This window comes from Narcine bancroftii, chromosome 1 (genome assembly GCF_036971445.1).
Source record: "Narcine bancroftii isolate sNarBan1 chromosome 1, sNarBan1.hap1, whole genome shotgun sequence".
Lineage (NCBI taxonomy): Eukaryota > Metazoa > Chordata > Chondrichthyes > Torpediniformes > Narcinidae > Narcine > Narcine bancroftii.
The window spans coordinates 365,059,864-365,080,829 of NC_091469.1; the positions used below are offsets into that span (position 1 = coordinate 365,059,864).

Below are 20,966 nucleotides of genomic sequence, written 5' to 3' on the forward strand. Positions count from 1 at the left end.
GAAAGACTGGCGATGAAAGATATCAACTCCTGTCTGAGTACTGACATGGATCCATTCCAGTTTGCTTATGCTATCACTGGCCCGACACAAAGCCCTGGAACACCTGGACAGCAAAGATGCATACATCAGGATGCTCTTTATTGACTCCAGTTCAGCATTTAACACCATCATCCCCTCAAAACCGATCAGAAAACTCCAAGACCTGGCAGTTAAATGGATCATGGATTTCTTCACCTCCAGACCACGATCAGTGAAGATTGGTAAGAAAATCTCCTCCACTATCTCCATCAGCACTGGAGCACAATAAGGCTGTGTTCTTAGCCTTGTGGTCTACTCACTTTACACCCACGACTGTGTGGCTTCATGTAACAGTAACACCAAATTTACCAATGCTATCATGGTAGTGGGTTATACAAAGAAATGGGATGAGTTAACATGCAGGATGGAGATTGAAAACGTGACTGAATGGTGCACCAACAACGACCTTGCGTCAAAACTAAGGAGCTGATTGTTGACTTCAGGAAAGGAAAGTCAGAGGTTTACAATCCAGTGATCATTGGGGGATCAGAGGTCGAGAGGGTGAGCAAATTAAGTTACTGGAGTCACTTTCTCGGAGGATCCTTCCCAACACACCAATGGCATCATGAAGAAAGCACATCAGCTCCTTTACTTCCTCAGGAGTTTGCGGAGGTTTGGTATAACACCAGAAACCCCGCCAAATTTCTACAGAGGTGTGGTGGAAGATGTGCTGACCAGCTGCATCATCGTCTAGTATGGGGACACAAATACCCCTGAGCCCTCCAAAAGGTAGTGGACACAGCCCAGGACATCAAAGGCAAAACCTTCCCCACTATTAGACAACATCTACAGGGAACACTTCCGTTTGACAGCAATCATCGAAGACCCACACCACCCAGGACATGCTCTTTTCTCGTTTCTGCCATCAGAAAAGTGTTGTGGATTCCACAAGGCTCGCATCACCAGGTTCAGGAACAACTGCTCCCCCTCCACCATCAGACTTTTCAATGGCAAACTTAATCAAAGATGCATTTAAGGGCTCTTACTTGTGGACTCTATTGGTTTTCTTTTTATTCTCTCTCTATTGCACATTGTTTACATTTGTTATCTCTTTACAGTTCTTTATTTGTTTACATGCATATGTTACGGACAGTTTTTTGCATTACCAATTAGTGGTAATTCTGCTTTGTCCGTAAGAAAAAGGGTTGTATGTGATGTCATGTATTTATATGTACCTATATTCAGGTGCCTTGTCGTTCGGCATGGGTGATCATATCTCTCTATCCATCACGATCTCTCTGGATTGTAGTTGTTGCCTCCTTTGGTGAAGGCTCCATCTTTGAGCTGAGTCCTTAGCCAATGTTGAGTTCCTGATTCTACAAGGGAAAAATATTGAAGTGGTTTCCCATTGCCTTCTTCAGTTGCAGTGTCCATACTGGATGGGTAATCCTGACCATTGATCAGCAGATTCATCTTCCCAGTGTTTTTAGTTTTACAGCCATAAATTCCAATTAGTAGAATCTGCTTATGAAAACCTTTCACCATCTGCAATCCATTGGCTTCACATGATCCTGATTGGGAGGCTAAACAGGTACTAAACCTTACCTAAGGGTGACATACAGGCTATTGGACAGAAGGAGCGCCTTACACCACCTTTTGCTGAGCAATTGCACCACACCGACGTCAACTCATGCATGTACTCTGACAATAAATCTGAAATCTAACATGTGCCAAGGAAGAAAATGAATGAAATGAAATAGTTTGCTTTGAGTCAAGCTGGGTTGAGCGGGCAACCCATACTGCTCATGCCTTGCTCAAATGAATGGCTTGACCCAAATATCTAGTGAAATACAGTGGATGAAGGCCCAGGCCTGAAATGTTGGTTACCCTTCACTTCTACAAATCTCTGGTGAGACCACACAGAGTATTGTGTTTGGCTCTGGTCACCTCATTACAGGAAGGATGTGGAAATTATGGAGAAGGTGCAGAGGAGATTTACCAGGATGTTACATGGATTGGAAAATAAGTCTTATGAGGCAAGGTTAGCAGAGCTGGGACTTTTCACTTTGGAGTGTAGAAGGATGGGTGGAGACTTAATAGAGGCCTACAAGATTATGAGAGGCATAGATAGGATGGACAGCCAACTTTTGTTTCCCAAGGCAGGAATATCAAACACCAGAGGACATGTGTATTGTTATGAGCCCAGAGGTCCCCAAAACTCAGCAGCAATAGAAATTCACCAAGAAAAATGGTTACTTAAACAAAAGTTACTTTTAATTATCTTTAAACATGAAAACAGGATCAAACTCTCTTTTTACTATTAACCTAACTTAACCCCCTTCTAATTCTAAGCGCACGTGTATGTAATGTCTGCGTAAGTTTAGAAAAGTTCTTTGATTCACAGTCCAATCTCACTTTTCACTTCTCCATGTTCACTGATATCAAGCAATTCTTATACTGTGCACATAATTTAATATTTATGAATTAAACCAGGCTTTGGTGCTTGAAAGGTAAATGGTTACCACTCAGGAAGGTTCTTGTTGGTCTTCTGAGAGAGATTTGTTGCTCATTGGACACCCACAACTGATCCCTTCAGATCAACCACTTTAGTGTTTTGCCAAAAAAATGCCCCATCAAGGTTTTCCAGATGATAACTCTTACTTTCAGGTCACCACAGAGTAACTTTTTGTTTCCCTTATTTCAAGTGAATCTTCTAAATGGGATTTTTCCACAAGCTTGCCAGCTTGTCCTGTTTCAGTCCCAGCTGGTGTTGCTAGTTGTAACATTGTAGAACTGATCACTCTCACTCTCTCTCAAAAAACCATATGAACCTCTTAGAACAGAAAACTGCACTCAGACTACGGCACTTGGCTCAATCTTCCAAGTTCATTCATCCACTGCTTTCCAAAACAATAATCTATTACTCCACAGCATGTCCAATTACTCCTACTTGTGAAGTCCTCACAGGCATTCTTCAAAGTTTCTGCAAAGACACTCGGAGCCTGGACTGCCTGGCTTTAGCCAAACGGTTGCATTTTAAATGAGATCTGTTTTGAAGTATTTGTATCTGTGTGACCTAACTAAAGATCCCACATAATTTATCTCCTTTAACATAAATAAAATATAACATAATCTGTCACAGTACAAAGTGAAGGGAGGGAGGTTTAGGGGAGACATCAGGAGTAAGTTTTTTTAATACCGAGAGTTGTAGATATAACCTTATAACCATATACAGCACAGTTGTAGGTGCCTTGAATGCCTTGTCAGGGATAGGGACATTTAAGCGAATCCTAGACAGGCACATGGATGAATGAAAAATAGAGGGTTGTGGGTTAGGGAGGGTTTAGTACTTTTTTTTTAAAAGGAATTTATGGGTTGGCACAACATCGAGGGTCAAAGGCCCTGCACTGTGTTGTCGTGTTCTGTGGATTCTCTGTGATCTGGATTTCTCCAGCATGTTTGTGGATTGCATTCGGCCCTAGTATCTGCAGACTTTCTTGTTTAACTAAATACAGCCATACATCAGCAGTGAAGCTGCTCAGAAAGGGTTTCAGAAGAGGAAATTTAGGAGGACTTTTATCCATTTACATCAAGGCTTTATAACAGTGTTTTTAAGGTCTCTGATATTCAAAGATGCTTCAAAAGTATGAAAAAACAATTAAAACAATCTTTTTCAGATTTATTTAAACACAAATAATTAAAAGTAAACAAAAACATTGTTTCCCACCCCAATCCATTTGCGTTTGAATCCTCTTCAGATGAACTTGGCCATTTCTATGACAGATTTCCAGGCATGATCCATGGGAATCATCATACATTTGATTTCCATTATTGAGCTCCAGCTGGAGTTCAGTGTTGGTGAAGAACGATAGAGCATTGGACACAGTCAGATAGATTCAGCCCATCGTAGTTTTGAAATTGCTGAACTTCTCTGTCAGTTCATAACAAGGAGAACGTAAATTAAAATAAAATAAATTGGTTTGCTCTACTAATGAGATAACAAAGTATAGTGTGCCTCAAAATCAGGCAAAATCTGGTGTACGAAGGCTTGGGTTTTTTTGTTTCCCAGAATTCCTTTTTTCACTTCAGATATGATTCATTTCCTTTCTATCTTTTCATCAGTCAACCCATAATTACAAAAGTCAAAAATAATGATATAATTTCAGAATTGAAAAGTCTTTTATTCTGCCTTAATGCTTTGAAGCCAACTCGCATTTTTTTGGTGCAGAAAAATTTAAGTCCTAGACTGAGCTCTAAAAGCGTAAGAAATGAACTGATTGCAACTGGAATATATTTCTTATGCCGATTCTTTTTATATGTGGTACATGTTGAACAAAATTACTATCGAGTGCATAATCCCATACATTTATGCGGTTAATAACAATGTCATGAGTACTGAAATCACGAATGTATTGGAAAGTGGAATGGATTCAAAAGGCCGTAAAGTCTTCTGCTCCTATTTTTTTTCTTTTTTAATCTTTTTTTTATATATATAATTTTTTTATTTTTCGCACTGTGAACCATATCAACCAAAATATGTACAAACGTATCTCATTAAATTTACACAGTGGTCTTTTCTTCCCCCCCCCCCCCTTTTCCCTCCCCTTTTTTTTTATCTTAAGAACTTTCCCACAGTCTATTGTGAAACTTAACCTCATTGCATAATTAAGATAATACAGAAAATGCTCAGGGTTGTGTAATCCTTTTTAATTTTTGACTCCATGTATGGATTGAATTGATGATTATCATGAATATCAAGATGCAATGAAAAGCTTTGTTTTGCGTGCTCTTTAGTTAAGTCAGTTCCTACTTCACTACAGCAGGTGCCTGCCACATTGACCACCGCCAGTGGGCTGATAACGCCTCAAACCGTGCATCTTGGCGCCTCACAGTTTGGCAGGCAGCAACCTCCTTTGAAGAAGACCGCAGAGCCCACCTCACTGACAAAAGGCAAAGGAGGAAAAACCCAACACCCAACCCCAACCAACCAATTTTCCCCTGCAGCCGCTGCAACCGTGTCTGCCTGTCCCGCATCGGACTTGTCAGCCATAAACGAGCCTGCAGCTGATGTGGACTTTTACCCCCTCCATAAATCTTCGTCCGCGAAGCCAAGCCAAAGAAAAAGACAGCAGGTGCTGCAAGAATAAATGAAAGGGCAAAGTATAATGCTACAGTGGGTGAATAAGTGCAAGATATAACATTGCTAGGACAAAGTGAAGGATTTAGTGAAAACTATGGGTAAGCAGCATTGGGATATCACAATTTACTGATGATAGATGCATTCAAGATTCTGATAACATCAGGAAATAAACTGTCCTTGAATCTAGAGGTTTGTGTTTTCAAGTTCGTGTATCCTCTTGACTGCTATAATGCATGAGAAGAGGGTGTGGCTGGATTTGGAAGTTTTCCTTAATGTATTGGCAGAAGGAGGTATGGATGGAGTTGATGGAGGGGAGTTTCTTTTGACTGATGACCTGAACTGTATTCTCTGCAATTTCTTGCAATCTTGGAAAGAGGAAATCCTGTACCAAACTAATGCATCTGGAGAGGACATTTTCTCCGGTAATTCTGTAAAAATTGCTAAGAACATTGGGGGAATACTGTATTTCCTTGGGCTTCTGAGGAAATAGAATTTTCTTCGCCATGGTATAATTTTGGTTGGACCAGGACAGGTTGTTGAGGATGTTCATTTCTCAAATCTTGAAGCTTTTCACTAGCTCTATCTCCACTGTTGATACAGACCAAGGTATGTCACCCCATTCCCCACCAAGCTCATTTCCTGAGATCAGTGATAGCTGATATTCAGCGAAAGGTTATTATGCTGTCAGCTTGTCTCATGTTGTTTGAGTTTTGACCAACGTTGGTGTTGTCGTCTGTCTATTTATAAATGGAGTCAGAGCAAAATTCAGTAACATAATCATGAGTGTATAGGAAGTATATTAAGGGGCTAAGTTTGTAGTCTTGTGGGAGAATGATGTTATGAATTTTATTTTAAACATGGAGGAGATGTTGTCCTCCGTCTTCACTGGTTATGGACTGTATGGCAGTATGTTGAGTATTGAATTCAAGAGTTGGGATGTTATGATGCAATTGTGCAAAGCATTGGTGAGGCCAAGTTTGGAATACTGTGTGCAGTTTTGGTCACCAAATTATAGGAAGGATATAAACAAAATAGAGAGAGTGCAGAGAAGGTTCACAAGAATGTTGACAGGATGTCAGGGTTTGAGTTACAGAGAATGGTTGAGCAGCTTGGGGCTTTTTTCTCTGGAGCGTAGAAGATTGAGGGGGGATTTGATAGAGGTGTTCAAGATTTTAAAAGGGACAGAGAGAGGAGTCAACGTGGATAGGCTTTTTCAGTTAAGAGTGGGGGATATTTAAACCAGAGGCCATGGTTTGAGATTGCAGGGGGAAAATTATAAGGGGAACATGAGGGGAAATTTCTTCACACAAAGGGTGGTTGGGATGTGGAATAAGCTTCCGGCAGAGGTGGTTGAAGCAAGGACGTTATTTACATTTAAGGAAAGACTGGATAATTACATGGAGGAGAGAGGATTGGAGGGGTATGGAACAGGTGCTGGTCAGTGGGACTAGGAGGGTGTGGATTTGTTCCGGCATGGACTAGTAGGGCCAAACTGGCCTGTTCTGTGCTGTATATGGTTATATGGTTATATCTACAAGCAGAAGGAGGTGCTAAGATTGTAAATTAAACTCACCTGGGAGGGCTGCAGTTCGACCTGGCATTCTGCCTGACAGTCAAGATGAAGGAACATTATAAAGGCTTCTGCAGATATATTAAGAGCAAAAGGATAGCAAGGGACAAGAGTGGTCCTCTTGAATATCATTGTGGTCAGCTGTGCATAGACTGAATATAAATGGGGGAGACATTAAATGGATTTTTAGCATCTTAATTTTCTTGGGAGTCAGGCACAGTCTGTAGAAGTGAGGCAAGATAGCAGTGAAGAGAGGCTAGTGCAGAAATTGAAGGGGCCCTAGCAGTTATTTAAAATATTCTTAGCCAGGGGTGAGGTGCCAGAAGATTGGTGGCCAGCTAATGTTCCATTTTTTAAGAAAGGCTCCATGAATAATCTGTGAATTTACAGACTGATGAGCCTAACATCAGTAATGGGTAAATTATTGAAAGATACAGTAGAAGTCCAAAAGTCCAATGCCAGAAATCTGGACCACCCGAGAATATAGACTTTTCAAAAACTCTTAAACGTTTAAAATTAAGAGGCCTTTTATGTGTGTGCATACGTAAACACCACAGATGCACAGTGGCCTCTTTATTTTTCTTTAAAACTCTCCATTTTGATAAATGAAGCATGCTGTATTTGCTAATGAATAAACTATCAAAATGTACCTGTTTTCTCTTTTTTATTCCTCCTTAAATGTGAATTTTAAAAGTACTGCTTGAGAATCCATAAAATCAGAAAATCCTGGAAGACCCAATCCTTAAACAGTCTGGATTTTCGGACTTCTGCTGTATTCCTAAAGATGGGATATGTTAGTATAATCAAGTGTGGTATTGGTTGACTATGTAATTAAATGAATGTGCTGTGTATAAGAGTTAAGATGTTATTATAACCGTATTATGAAAGATAGAGTAGACTTTTAAATGATTGCTGTGAATTACTAAGAAATGGATATTGGGACATTCACATAGACAGGTCAGCTGCAACTAACAACATTCCTGACAACTATCCATTATCACCTCTTCCATAAAGCTATCTCCTGGTCCTCTACTACAAGTCAAACAGAATGGGGAATATCAAAAGCCTGCAGAATGGCCCAACTGCGCCGATGGCTTTGCTTCAAGTGTCTGGAATTCATCTACTCCTGTTAAAAATCATTAATCTGGAGATCACTGGGGAAGCAACATTTACATGTGCCAAGAGCCAGGCTAACACTGTCTTAAAGGACCCTTTTTATCATGTCTGCCACGATTCTATATCTTATAGAAAGCCAATTCAATGGTAACCATTTTCCTATCTTAAGAAATAAGCAAACAACTGACTGTAACACCTTAGCCTGAAACAATCCCCTCAAAGGAATGTTACTTAATCATATGCAGCAAAATGCCTTCAATATTGTTCTCTGTAACCTTGTACTTTGAATGAAGTTCAACAGTATTAGGGAGGTGACCTTGTCCACCCAATCCCAATTATTTACTCATTCTCTCTGTGTTGTATTTTTTGGTATGGTGGTTCTTCTTGTACCTTGACAGGATTAAACTCTAACACAAGTATTTGTGTGTGGTAGGCCATATTTAACTAAGCTTAGAGAGTTTTTCGAGGAAGTTACCAGGAAAGTTAATGCTGTTTTATATACAGATAGTCCCTGATTTACGACTGTAATTGGGACCAAAAGATTGGTCGTAACTTGGATTGGACACAAGTCAGATTTGCCCCACAGCGCATGGCTTAATGAGGTCTTAGAGCAATTTTTTTTAAAAAGAATGTCAACATATGCCCAGTACCTTTAATTAAGATACTCAACATATGAATTTCTAGTAAATAATAAAGATTCCCGATTTAACGCAACCCGATTTAACGTGAATCTAGATGAGTCATTGGGCTTGGGTGTCAGGCTCCCGCCAGGAGTGGGGACTTGGGCTTCTGTCAGGAGTGGGTATGGTCATTTTAGTAAAAATTAATTTGTTTTAATTTCAACTGTGAATACAACCATTTATTGAAACCCTGATTTAGCGTAACCCACTCTTTTTTGCAATGAAATTGCTTTGGACCAAAACCACTGTATACACTCTACAGTACTTTTAACACAAAATATGTATTTGTACAGTAGTTTTAGTAAAGATTTTTTAAAAATTCAGTCATATGTGTGGGTGGTTGAGGACTACCTGTATGGAATTTAGTAAAGCCTTTGACTAAGGGCCGCATGGAATGTTGGTCTTGAATGTTTAGCTGCTCGATATTCTTGATGAGATAGTAAACTGGATTTGAGATGATCTCTCTAAATGGAGACCTGCGAGTTGTGATGTGCCTCAGGGATCAGTGCTTGGCCCATTGTTCTTTGTCATGGATATCAACGATCTGGATGATAATCTGGTAAATTTGATCAGAAAATGTGCAAATGATGCTAAGATTAGGGGGTTTAGTGGATAGATGAAGGCTTTCAAAGCTTGCAGTAGAAAAATGTGCTGCAAAATGGCAAATGGAATTTAATGTGGACAAGAGTGAGATACTGAAATGTTGGGGTTCAAATCAGGGTAGGATTTGCATGGTACATGTCAGGGCACTGTGGAGGAGTTGGAGTGTTGTGTTGAAGATCTAGAATACATTGGTGAGGCCAAATTTGGAATATTGTGTGCAATTTTGCTTGCCAGCCCATCCTTTCGCCTCTTCATCCAGGTCATTTATAAAAATCACAAAGAACAGATCCTGGCGGCACTCCACTAGTCACTGAACTCGAGGCAGAATACTTTCCTTCCACTATTTATTTCCTAACTCCCTATATTCCCTCTTCAGGACCTCATCCCTACTCCTATCTATGTCATTGGTCCCCATGTGGAACATGACATCTGGCTGCTTGCCCTGCCCCTCCAGAATGCCATTAACCTGATTAGGGACATTCCTGACCCTGGCACTTGAGAGGCAACTACAATCTGTGAACCTTGATCTCATTCACAGAATCTCCCATCTGCTCTCCTAACCATTCAGTCCCCAATTACCATAGCTCTCCTCTTCTCCCCCTTCCCTTCTGAGCTGGGGAGGCAGCCTCTGTGCCAGAGACGTGACCATCTCGACTCTCCCTGATAGATCGTTCCCCTGCAACCATATCTGAAGCAGTATCGTGTTGTTGTAGGGAATGGCCACAGAGGTGCCTTACACTCTGGCTCTTCCCTTTCCTGCTCCAAACAGTAACTCGTTTAATCTTTCCCTGTAACTCATTTCCTGAAGTCTAGTTAACATGCTCATAAATCTTCTCTGTACTCATTCTATCTTATTAATATCTTTACTGTAGTTAGGTGACCAAAACTGCACCCAATGCTACAAATTTGACCTCACCAATGTCTTACAGAACTTTAACATAACATTCCAACTCCTGTACTCAATGCTTTGATTTTTGAAGGCCAATATGCCAGAAGCTCTCTTTCTAACCCTATCCAACTGTGACGCCACTTTCAGGGAATTGTGTATCTGTATTCCCAGATCTCTCTGTTCTACTACACCCCTCAGTGCTCTACAATATTACTGTCTATGTTCTTTCTTGGTTTGTCCTTCCAAAATGCAAAACTTCACACTTGTCTGCATTAAATTCCATCTGCCATTTTTCAGTCAATTTTTCCAGTTGGTCCAGATCCCACTGCAAACTTTGAAAAGTTTCTTACTGTCCACAACACCTCCAATCTTAGTGTCATCTGCAAACTTGCTGGTCCAATTTACCACATTATCATCCAGTTCATTGATAGAGATGGCAAATAACAGTGGTCCTAGCACTGATCCCTGAGGCACACCACTAGTCAGAGGCCTCCAGTTTGAGAAGCAATCATCCACCACTACTCTCTGGCTTCTCCCATCTCGCCATTGTCGAATCCAGTTCATTACTTCATCAAGAATACCTAGCATTTGAGCTTTCCTGACTATCCTCCCATGAGGGACCTTGTCAAAGGCCTTACTAAGGTCAATGTATATAACATCCACAGCCTTTCTTTCGCTAACTTCCTCGAAAAATTTGAGCTACTCGCCAATCCTCTGGCATCACAACCGTTGCTAAGGACATTTTAATTATTTCTGCCAGAGCCCTGCATTTTCTGCACAAGCCTCCCTTAAGGTCCAAAGGAATATCTTGTCAGGCCCTGGGATTTATCCATCCTTATTTGTTTTAAGACAGCAAGCATCCTCCTCTTTAATCTATTCATTCCATGACCTCATTGTTTGTTTTCCTTACTTCCCACTACTCTATTCCCTTTTCCTGAGTTAATACTGATGAAACTAAAAACATTTAAGACCTCTCTCATCTCTTTTGGCCCCATACAAAGCTGACTGCTCTGACCTTCAAGGGGTCCAATTTTGTCCCTTGCTGTCCTTTTGCTCTTAATATACCTGTAGAAACGATTAGGATTTTCCTTCATATTGTCTGCCAAAGAAACTTCATTTCTTCTTTTAGGTTTCCTGATTTTTTTTTCTTGAGGTTTTTCTTGCATTTTTTATGCTCCTCAAGTACCTCATTTCCTCCATGTTGCCTATACCTGTTATATACCTCTTCTTCCAAAACAGATACCCAATTTCTCTCAAAAATCAAGGTTCTCTATGCCTTTTAACCTTGCCTTTGATCCTAATAGGAACCTACAAACTCTAATCAAAATTTCACCTTTGAAGGAAGGTTCTGCACTTACCTCACACATCCTCGCCTGAAAACAATTTATTCCAATCCACGCATTCTCCATCCTTTCTCTTTTTCTCAAAATTGGCCTTTCTACAAATTAGAATCTCAACCGAGGCCCAGACGTATCCTTCTTCATAATTTCTTTTTCAATATTTTACTGGTTTCATCAAATAAATGTTAAATAAGTTCATGTCAATAAAACAAAACAAAACACTATACTAATAATCTAATGATTGATCCCCTCCCTTTGGAGGCTACTGGTTTATATAATTAACTTTAAATGATGGTATTATGATCACTGGACCCAAAATGTCCCCTACACATACTTCAGTCACCAGTCCTGTCTTATTCCCTTATAGGAAATCCAGTATTGTACTCTCACTAGTTTATTTGGAAAACTTTTGTGAACAGATTTGACAAACTCCATGTCACCCAGCCCTTTTACAGTTTGGGAATCCCAGTGTGGAAATTTTAAAATTCCTGCTATCATAACCTTATGTTTCCTGCAGCTGTCTGCTATCTCTCTCCAGATCTGCTACTCCACTTGTCTCTGACTATTGGACAGCCTATAATACAACCCCATGAGTATGGTCCTACATTTCCCATCCCTCAGCTCCATCCATATAGCCTCTGTAGACGAGCCCTCTGCTATGTCCTGTCTGAGCACAGCTGTGATATTTTCCCTAACGAGCAATGCCACAACTCCCACCCTCCACGCACCCCCAAACTGTTCTATTGCACCAAAAGCAACAGAAACCCAGAACATTGAGTTGCCTGTTCTGCCCCTCCTGCAACCAAGTTTTGCTGATGACCACAATGTCATAATTCCATGTGTCAATCCATGCTCTTAGCTAATCTGCCTTTCCTATAATATTCCTTGCATTGAAAGAGATGCAGCTGAGAACATTTCCACCACATCTCACCTGTTGACTTCTAACGGTGCATGCAATTTTAACATAATCTTTTCTCTCCTCCACTCCTCTATCTGCTCTGGTACTCTGGTTCCCCTCTCTCTACAAATCTTGTTTAAATCCACTGGAGCAGCACTAGCAAACCTGCCCACAAGGATATTAGTCCCCTTCCAGTTCAGATGTAAACCATCCTGTTGGAACAGGACCTAGCTTCCCTGGAAGAGAGTCCAATGATCCAGAAAATTGAAGCCCTCCCTCCTACATCATGTCTTCAGCTATGTGTTGAGCTGCATTTTCCTATTTTTGACCTCACTAGCACATGGCACAGGTAGCAACCTGAGATCACAACCCTGGAGGTCCTGTCCTTGAATCTTGCTCCTAACTCCCTGAACTCTCCTTGCTGGACCTCCTCGCCCTTCCTACCCACATATTGGTCCTTATATGGACCACAACATCTGGCTGCTCACCCTCCTGAGAATGCCATGGTGTGAGGTCTCTCAGACCCTGGCACTAGGGTGGCAACGTACCATTTGGGATATTTGATCTCTTCCATGGAACCTCTTATCTGTCCCCCTAACTAAAGAATCCCCTATTACTATAGCTCGCCTCTTCTCCCTTCCTTTCTTCGCCACTGGATCAGACTCCATGCCAGAAACCTGATCTCCTTGGCTTGTCCTTGGTAGGTTCCCTCCCCCCACTAACAGTATCCAAAATGATATTGTTATTGAGGGAGATGACCAGAGAGGTGCCCTGCACTACCTACCTGTTCCCTTTCCCTTTTCTGATTGTCACCCATCTACTCTCCTGCCTCCTAGTTGTGATAGTGTGACGTTAACTCCTAATAAATCACCCCTTCTGCCTCTCGAATGATTCAGAGTTCATCCAATTCCAGCTCCAATTCCTTAAGTAGGCTTATCAGGAGCTGCAGCTGGATGCACCTCTCACAGATTAAGTCCCTGACGAACCACATTTTGCAAGAAGGGCATTCCCCTATCTTAGCTATCATTCCCACTGTCTTTAACTAGATGAAAAATGTATATGATGATTTTAAACAAATACTGAATCCTTTTTGTTCCTTGAATAGGATGGCCCTCTGTGACTTCAACTCCGACTATTGCTCACCTCTTACCTGTTCTCGCTGAAGCCTGTTGAGCCACAGTCAAACCACTCTGACAATGACCGCTCCCTCCTTTGTCTTCAACAATTGAACTTGATTGGCCAATCAACTGCTAGGACTTTATTCCTTCGAGTGTTGGAGAATGAGGGAGATTTGCTAAAAGTACACAAAATTATGAGGGGTATGGATAAAGTAAATGAAAGCAGCTTTTATCCACTGTGGTTGGGGGAGGCAAGAATGAGGGGATCTGGTTAACGGTGAAATATTGAAGGGGAAAATTATGGTGGACATTCACTGAGAGGGTGGTGAGAATGCGGATTTCATTTCAACATTTAAGAGAAATTTGAATAGGTGTTTGGATGGAAGGAGTATGGAGAGCTATGGTGTGAGTACAGGTCAATGGGACATGGTGGAATAATAGTTTAGCATGGATTAGATGGGCTTAAGGCCTGTTTCTGTGCTATAGTAACCAGAATGGTATTGTCAACATTATATAAAATTATTCCTTAAAAATTACTAATACATTTCTTGCCAAATGTAAATAAAAGGCAATGATTGATTCAAGGGATCTAAATCAATTGTAAAAATGTCATATATCAGGGGAGATTGTGATTGCAGTCCATGTTCCTGCAGCTATTATTCAAAAGGATTTTTTTTTCTGGAAAGAGTTCATATGGAAGAATTCTATTTTCAGTAAGTGGAATATTATGATAGCCTACGATTCAGACTTCTGTAAGTTTGCCTTTCTGCCTTGGATGCTGTCATTCCACCTGTGTTTTGGTTACATTTGCATCACTGAGTTAGATTAAACAATCTGTTTGAGTGCCAAATGTTTCAAGAGGTGGCTATGAATGAACGCTTAGACATTTCAACACAAACAAAAGCTGCCTACTGAAGTACAAACTTAAAAGGTATTGCCACTTTATTTTTGAAGTACTCCATCATTGGAAGAAAATGCAGCCGAAACACTCTGCTCCATAAATTAATGTTGCATTGGGGGAAATATGCTCGGTAAAGAAATAGAAAGACTGATGATATACAGATTCTCTGATCAATATTTTAAAGCATAGACAAATAATTGCCTCCCCAGTCATTCTTAGCAGATGCAGGGTTGTTCAATATTGACAGTTGTTGAAGGAATAAACAGGAGAAGCAAAATGAAACAAGAAATAAAGGGAAATCAGAACGAAACACAAAATGGATTTGATGGGACCAGTTCAATTGGTTTAACTCGAGCGGACTTGAGCTACAGAGCCCACAGCATTTAAAATTCAGTCATTAATAAATAACATTGCACTTAAAATGCAAGCTAACATGGCACTATGTGGATATATAATTAAATATAATGTGACTGATCGAGATGACAGCTGAGAGTTAGACTCAAGGCAGATGTGGAACAAGCCCTTGAGACAATCAACTAATTAAACTGAAAGCATTTAAATTGAAGAAGACCCTCAAGGACTAAGTGACATGTCATTGCGCCCCCAATTTACAATTGGGGAAAAAGGTTTTTTGTTCTCTTTTGCAGTCCACTCATTGATTTGGTTTGAACACATTATCACCCAATATAACTGCAATGGCACAATGTTATGTGTGATGAAATCAGATTCCGTGGGTTCACAAAGAAACTAGTCCAGACACAGGCTAAACAAACAAAGGCTGATTTTTATTATACAAAGGGCAAAATAGTAATGAGGAAGACACAGAATAACATTTGGTATTTTAAACAATGTAAGGCAGTCACATCGGATACAGCGATCTCTTCTACCATTGGCTACTTCCTCTCTCTCCCTCTCTCTCTCAGTAATATTCAATAACTAGCACACTCTTACAAAACAGAGATTTCAACACATACTCTGAGTTCTCTGTTCTGACGGGGTATGGTACCAATGCTGAGTATTCCCACACAATACTATGGTTCCACTCTCAGTGCAGTGCATTCCTTACCAATGACTCCTCCAGCAATGTCCACAGTTCATGACCTGGTTTAGAGCAGCATTTGTAGTAGTCAGGATCAAGGATCAAAGAGAATGAGCTGCTGCACATGGCGGCTTGTAAAATGTAGTAAGTTGGGGAGTCCAGCCCAGGTAATCACTCAGTGATTGGCAGGTGATGTGACCGACTAGTTCCTGACGGAGAGACCATATTACTGACAACAATCTACACTCCACACAAGCATGCAGGTAGAAACCACCTGATAATTAAAAGGTCCTTTCATTCCACTCAATGTTTGTAGTCAGTTTTCTGGTGACCATGTAAGCAAGTTGAGAGATAGCATTTGAGAATAGACTTTGATAATGAGAATTATACTTCAAACAATGTACATATGCAACCATGCCAATGCAAAGGGCAAGAAAGAACACCAGTGCCTCTACTTTCTCAGAAGCCTGAGGAAATTTGGCATGTTACGTGTATCCAGCAACTTCTTCAACAGATGCACAATTGAAATGATCCTGTCATGGTGGATGCCTGCATTGTATGGGAGTTGCATGAGCTGTAAAAACAGTTCACAGCATCACATAAACCCCTCTCCTATCCATTGTTTCCATCTGTACTTCCTTCTTCCTTGGAAAGGCAGCCAACATGTTAAGTTTTTTTTTACAAACACCTTATGCAACTACAACATGACTTCCTAACTTCTATATTCAACACTGACTGATGAAGACTAATGTGCCAAAAGATTTTCTGACCACCCAAAATATCGTGGCACCACTTTCAACGTACGTACTATGTACCAACACTGTCAGATCCTTCTGCTCCACATCGCTTCCCTGATCCCTACCATTCACAGTATAAGTCCTACCTACATTTCTCTCCATAACATTTGCGTCAAAGACATTTTTTTCCTTTATTTGCCCCTATGTTCATGCATTTAACTGTTCCCACCAATTCCCACCCCCCCCCCCCTCCCCGACATCTTCCCTTGTGGCCACAGGAGGTGCCACACATGCATCCACACCTCCTCCATCACCACAGTCTGGGGCCCCAAACAGACCTTTCAAGTGAAGCGACATTTCACTTGTGCATCCGCAGGACTGATTTACTGCATCAGGTGCTCCCTTTGTGGCCTACTCTTCACTGCAGCTTGGGCACAGACTGGGCGTTCAATTCGCTGAGCACCTTCGCTCTGCCCGCATCCCAGAAGCCAACCATTTCAGTTCTGCATCCCACTCCCATACTCATGTGTCTGTCCATGGCCGTATGTACGTCCCATCAAGATCATCCGAAAATTGGAGGAACACCACCTGATTTTCAGTGAGGGCAATCTACAGCCGGATGGCATTAACGTCGACTTCTCCAGTTTCTACTAACCTCCTCTCCATTCTCCCTTCCTTCCCTTTGTCTTCTTTCCCTCAGCTCTCCATCCCCATCCCTCTCTTTTCACTGAGCCATCTCTCCTCCCCCTATTTATGGCTATAACCTCCCTCCCCTTTCCACCTGTTACCTCCTGCCTTTGTGACCACACTCTACTTTCTCATTACCATCTTGTTCCGGCACCTGCCAATATTTTTTCATACCTTGATGAAAGGCTCAAGCCTGAAATGTCGGTTATGTATTTTTATCTTTGCTGTATAATGGACACTGTTTGACCTGCTGAGTTTCTCCAGCATTGTGTTTCTAAATCAAACACATTGACTGCAGACTTTGGTGCTTTATTTATTCCTACTCCAGTAGATTGTAGCACACTCTCAATACTCTATACTCAAGGCATACACACATTAAGAAGAATTCACTCTTGAGCAGCTTGCAGATATTCTGGAATACAACTGCAAATAAAAATAGACCTCTATTAAATATTTTTTCAATTTTATCCATCTCTTAAATATGAAGAAATCCTGAGAATTATTCACATTCCACCCATCACATGGCTTGCAGTTTACCTTGTTTTCTTCTGAGTGTGCTTTCAGATCTTTCTTGGATATAAATCACTTTTATTTACTCAATGCATAACAACAACATTTTATAATTAATAGTTCTGCTTGTTTTTTGGGATAAAGAGGATAGTCCAAATATAGAAAATAATCTGACCAGAATTACTTACCCAATTGACAAAAAATTCAGATGTCATTATCAACCTATGAGGAGAGCTGAGGAACAAGAAAAGCTTGAACGCCATGTTGCAAGGGTACTGTCGGCCCTCAAATAGTGAACAGGAATTAGAGGAGCAAATATGACAAGAGATTACAGTCAGCTGTGAGTCAAATAAGATTATCAAAGTACAGGATTTTAACTTGCCAAATGTTGATTGGGAAAGAGATAGTGAGAAAGGTTTATACAGGATAGAAGTTGTCAAATGTGTTTAGAAAATTCCCTCCAGCAATACGAAGTGTGTCCACAAAGGAGAGGAAAAAGTGTGATCTAGTCTTGGGAAATTGGGAAGAACAAGTGGATGGTGCTTGTAGATGAGCCTTTGACCATTGTTCTGTTAGGTTTAAGATAGTTATGGAGAGACAGAGCAGGGCAATGCCAGCTTTGAAGGGATGTCAAGAACTAGATCAAGTTAATTGGAACAGATTGTTTGAAGGAAGAATGCTGTCAGGTGAATTTTTTTTAATGTGTTAACATGAGTTCAGGTTCTCGTTAGAGTGAAGGGTCAGACGTACACTTGAAAGTTTGGATGACAAGATAAATTCAGGCTCTGGTCAAGAGTAAAGAGGAGAAATTGGGCAGGTGGAGGCAACTCAAGGATACTCTTGGATGAGTTTCCAAAACTGAGGTGCAAGCTAAAAAAAACAATCGGGCAAAAAAAGGGGCAAGAGATAGCTCTGGCAGATAGCATTAAGGATAATCCAAAGAGATTAATGTACTTATTAAAGGGGGAAAGGGTAACCAGAGAAAAAAGGGATCCCTCAGGAATCAATGCATTCAACTTTGTGTGGTGCCACAGCAGATGGGCAAGATCCACAATGAATACTTCTCTTATTTTTTACTATGGACAAAGGCATGAGGACTGGTAGTCAATTCTGGTGCCTTGACAACAGTCAGCATTACAGTTGAAAAGATACTGAAGATTCTAATGCACATGAAATTAATAGATAAATCTCCTGGGTCTGATTAGATAGGAAGCTACAGATGCCCTGGCTGAGATTTTTGAGTCATCATTAATCAAAAGTTCCAGAAGACTGGAGGTGGCAAATGTTGTGCCTCTATTGACTGTAGGGAGAAATCCTGGAACAACATGGTAAGTTATGAGAGAATATTCTGAGGAGAAGATGTACATGCATTTAGATTGGCAAAGTCTGATTGTGGATAGACAGCAAATGGGATGACAAGTGTCACAAATCTAATCGAGTATTCAGAAGATGGGTTCAAGGAAATTGAAGAGGCGATTGCTGTAAATGCATAAATGGATTTCAGAAAGGCATTCACTAGGTTTCCACTATTCTGGAAGATTAGATCGAAAGTGAGATAGCAGATTTAAAAAAAATATTTTATTTAAAAATTTCTCCATGCATGTCTTTTTCTGGTTAACAATCCCATAGGACAATGATGATTCCTTTCAGTCAGTTTGTGAGGTTTGATATGTGTGTCCTGGAGTGGCTGTACAGGCCGATCTTTGACAGGTTCTGTTTGTCACATATTTGACAGGTGAGGCCTAGAGGGGCAACAGGGGCAGAAGCTCTGTTGTGGCGCATCCTGTGCCTTTCCTCTGTTGCCTCTACTTTTTCTCAGCAGCGCGTCTACACCATTTCTGAGGGTGTCCCTCCACTGCGACCGATCTTGAGCCAGATCCTCCCATGTTGATGGGGCAACGTCAACTTTCTTGAAGCTCCTGTGCAGAACATCCTTGCACTGTAGTCGATGGCCTCCTCATTTTCGGGTACCACTGGACAGTTGGTCAAAAAATATGCCCTTGGGCTGTCTTCCATCAGGCATTCTGACAGCATGTCCTGCCCAGCTGGCATTCCAGTTCAAGAAAAGACCTCAATATTGGAGATCTTGTCTCGCCAGGTGATCTTCATCAGAGAACATAGGTGATGCTGCTGCAATTGGCCAAACTAACATTAGTGACCATGTCCTACGGCCCTGTATGCCTTGCACTTGGTGGCCAACTTGATGTTCTGTGCTGAAACCTAATCCTTCAGCTGACCAAAGGCAAAGCAGGCCTTTCTGGTTCTTAACTCAGACTCTACATCTGGAGAAGTTAATGATGTTATTGTGTTACTGTTCCAAAACTTGTTGGCAGCATTGAGGTGAGTGTCATTAATGAGGACAGTTGGTTCTTTGTAGCTTGAGTTGGTTGGCTGGTTGGTATAAAATTTCAATCTTTTTCAGACAGATTGTCAATCTGTAGCTCTTAGCAGTGCTGGCAAAGTGACTGGTGATCTCCTTTAAGTCTTCGGGAGTGTGGGCAACCAGTGAGGAGCCCACCATCAGGTCTCGTTTGTAGGAAGACCCCTAAATTCAGGTCTGATGTGGCATCCTGAAGAACAACAGTGAAGAATAATCCAGGGTAGGAGTCAAAACACAACCCAGTTTTACACCATTACTGATGGGAAATGGGTCTGACAACTCACCACACATATTGATGCGGCCTTCCATACTTTCATGAAACTGACTGATGATGTTGGTTAGGCGTGGAGGGCAACCAAATTTTGGTAAGAGCTTCCACAGGCCATCTCTACCAACAGATTCAAACAAATGTGACATAGAGACCTCTCTGCTGTTAAACACATTTCTTTTCGAGCTGCCTCAGTGAGAAAATCATATCCACTTTACACGGCCTCTTTGAAAATCACAATGTCTTTCTGGAAGGATGTTGTCATTGATGTTGGATACCAAAAGTCTATGGGTGATCTTCATGCGGCATTTTCCCACAACTGACAGAAGAGAGATGCAACAATAATTGTTGCAATCTCTCTTGTCTCCCTTGTTCAAGTAGATGGTCACGATTGATGCGTCTTTGAAGTCTGGTGGTAGTTCTGCAGTTTCCCATAACTTTGTGAATTACTGGTGGAGCATGATGTCAGTGTGTTACCACCATACTGGTAGATCTTAGCTGTAATACCATCAGGCCCTGGTGTGTTGTTGGATTTTAACTGTTTGACGACTTTGACAATCATAAGAAGAGTAGGGGAAGGATCAAGGTCAAACAATATGGGTCAAGTGTGTTCTCTGCCCAGTGCTTCATTGGTGATGGTTCCTGGTCTATTCAACAACTCATAGAAGTGTTCTTTCCATCTTTTCATGTGCTCTGACTTCTCAGTGAAGATGGATATACTGTTGTTGCTCAGGAGTTGTGAGGTACCTTCCTTTGATGGACCATACACAATCTTGATTGCTTCATAGAAGCTCTTGAATCACTACAGTCAGCGAAGGCTTGTAACTCCTTGGCCTTGTTCTCCCACCACTGGTCTTTCATAGCTCTGAGCTGCCTCTGTATAGTTAATTTTGCACTTAAAAGGCATGTTATTTTGGAACTGGAGATTAGCTGTTGAAGAAGGTCTTGCGCAGATTGGTTGCTCTCATCAAACCAGTCCTAATGCCTGAGCTTGACTTTCCCCCAGGTGCCCTGGTCAGCACCATAGACAGTTTCTTTGAAAGCATTCCAGTGCTCAGTAATATTGTCTGGT

General features: G+C 41.1%; 1 protein-coding gene across 13 annotated transcripts in view; it reads left to right on the top strand.

Annotated features, from left to right (window-relative positions):
- tpk1 (thiamin pyrophosphokinase 1) overlaps positions 1-20,966 on the top strand; it is a 410,665-nt gene that overhangs the window by 89,272 nt on the left and 300,427 nt on the right. The gene's annotated exons all lie outside the window — the stretch shown is intronic.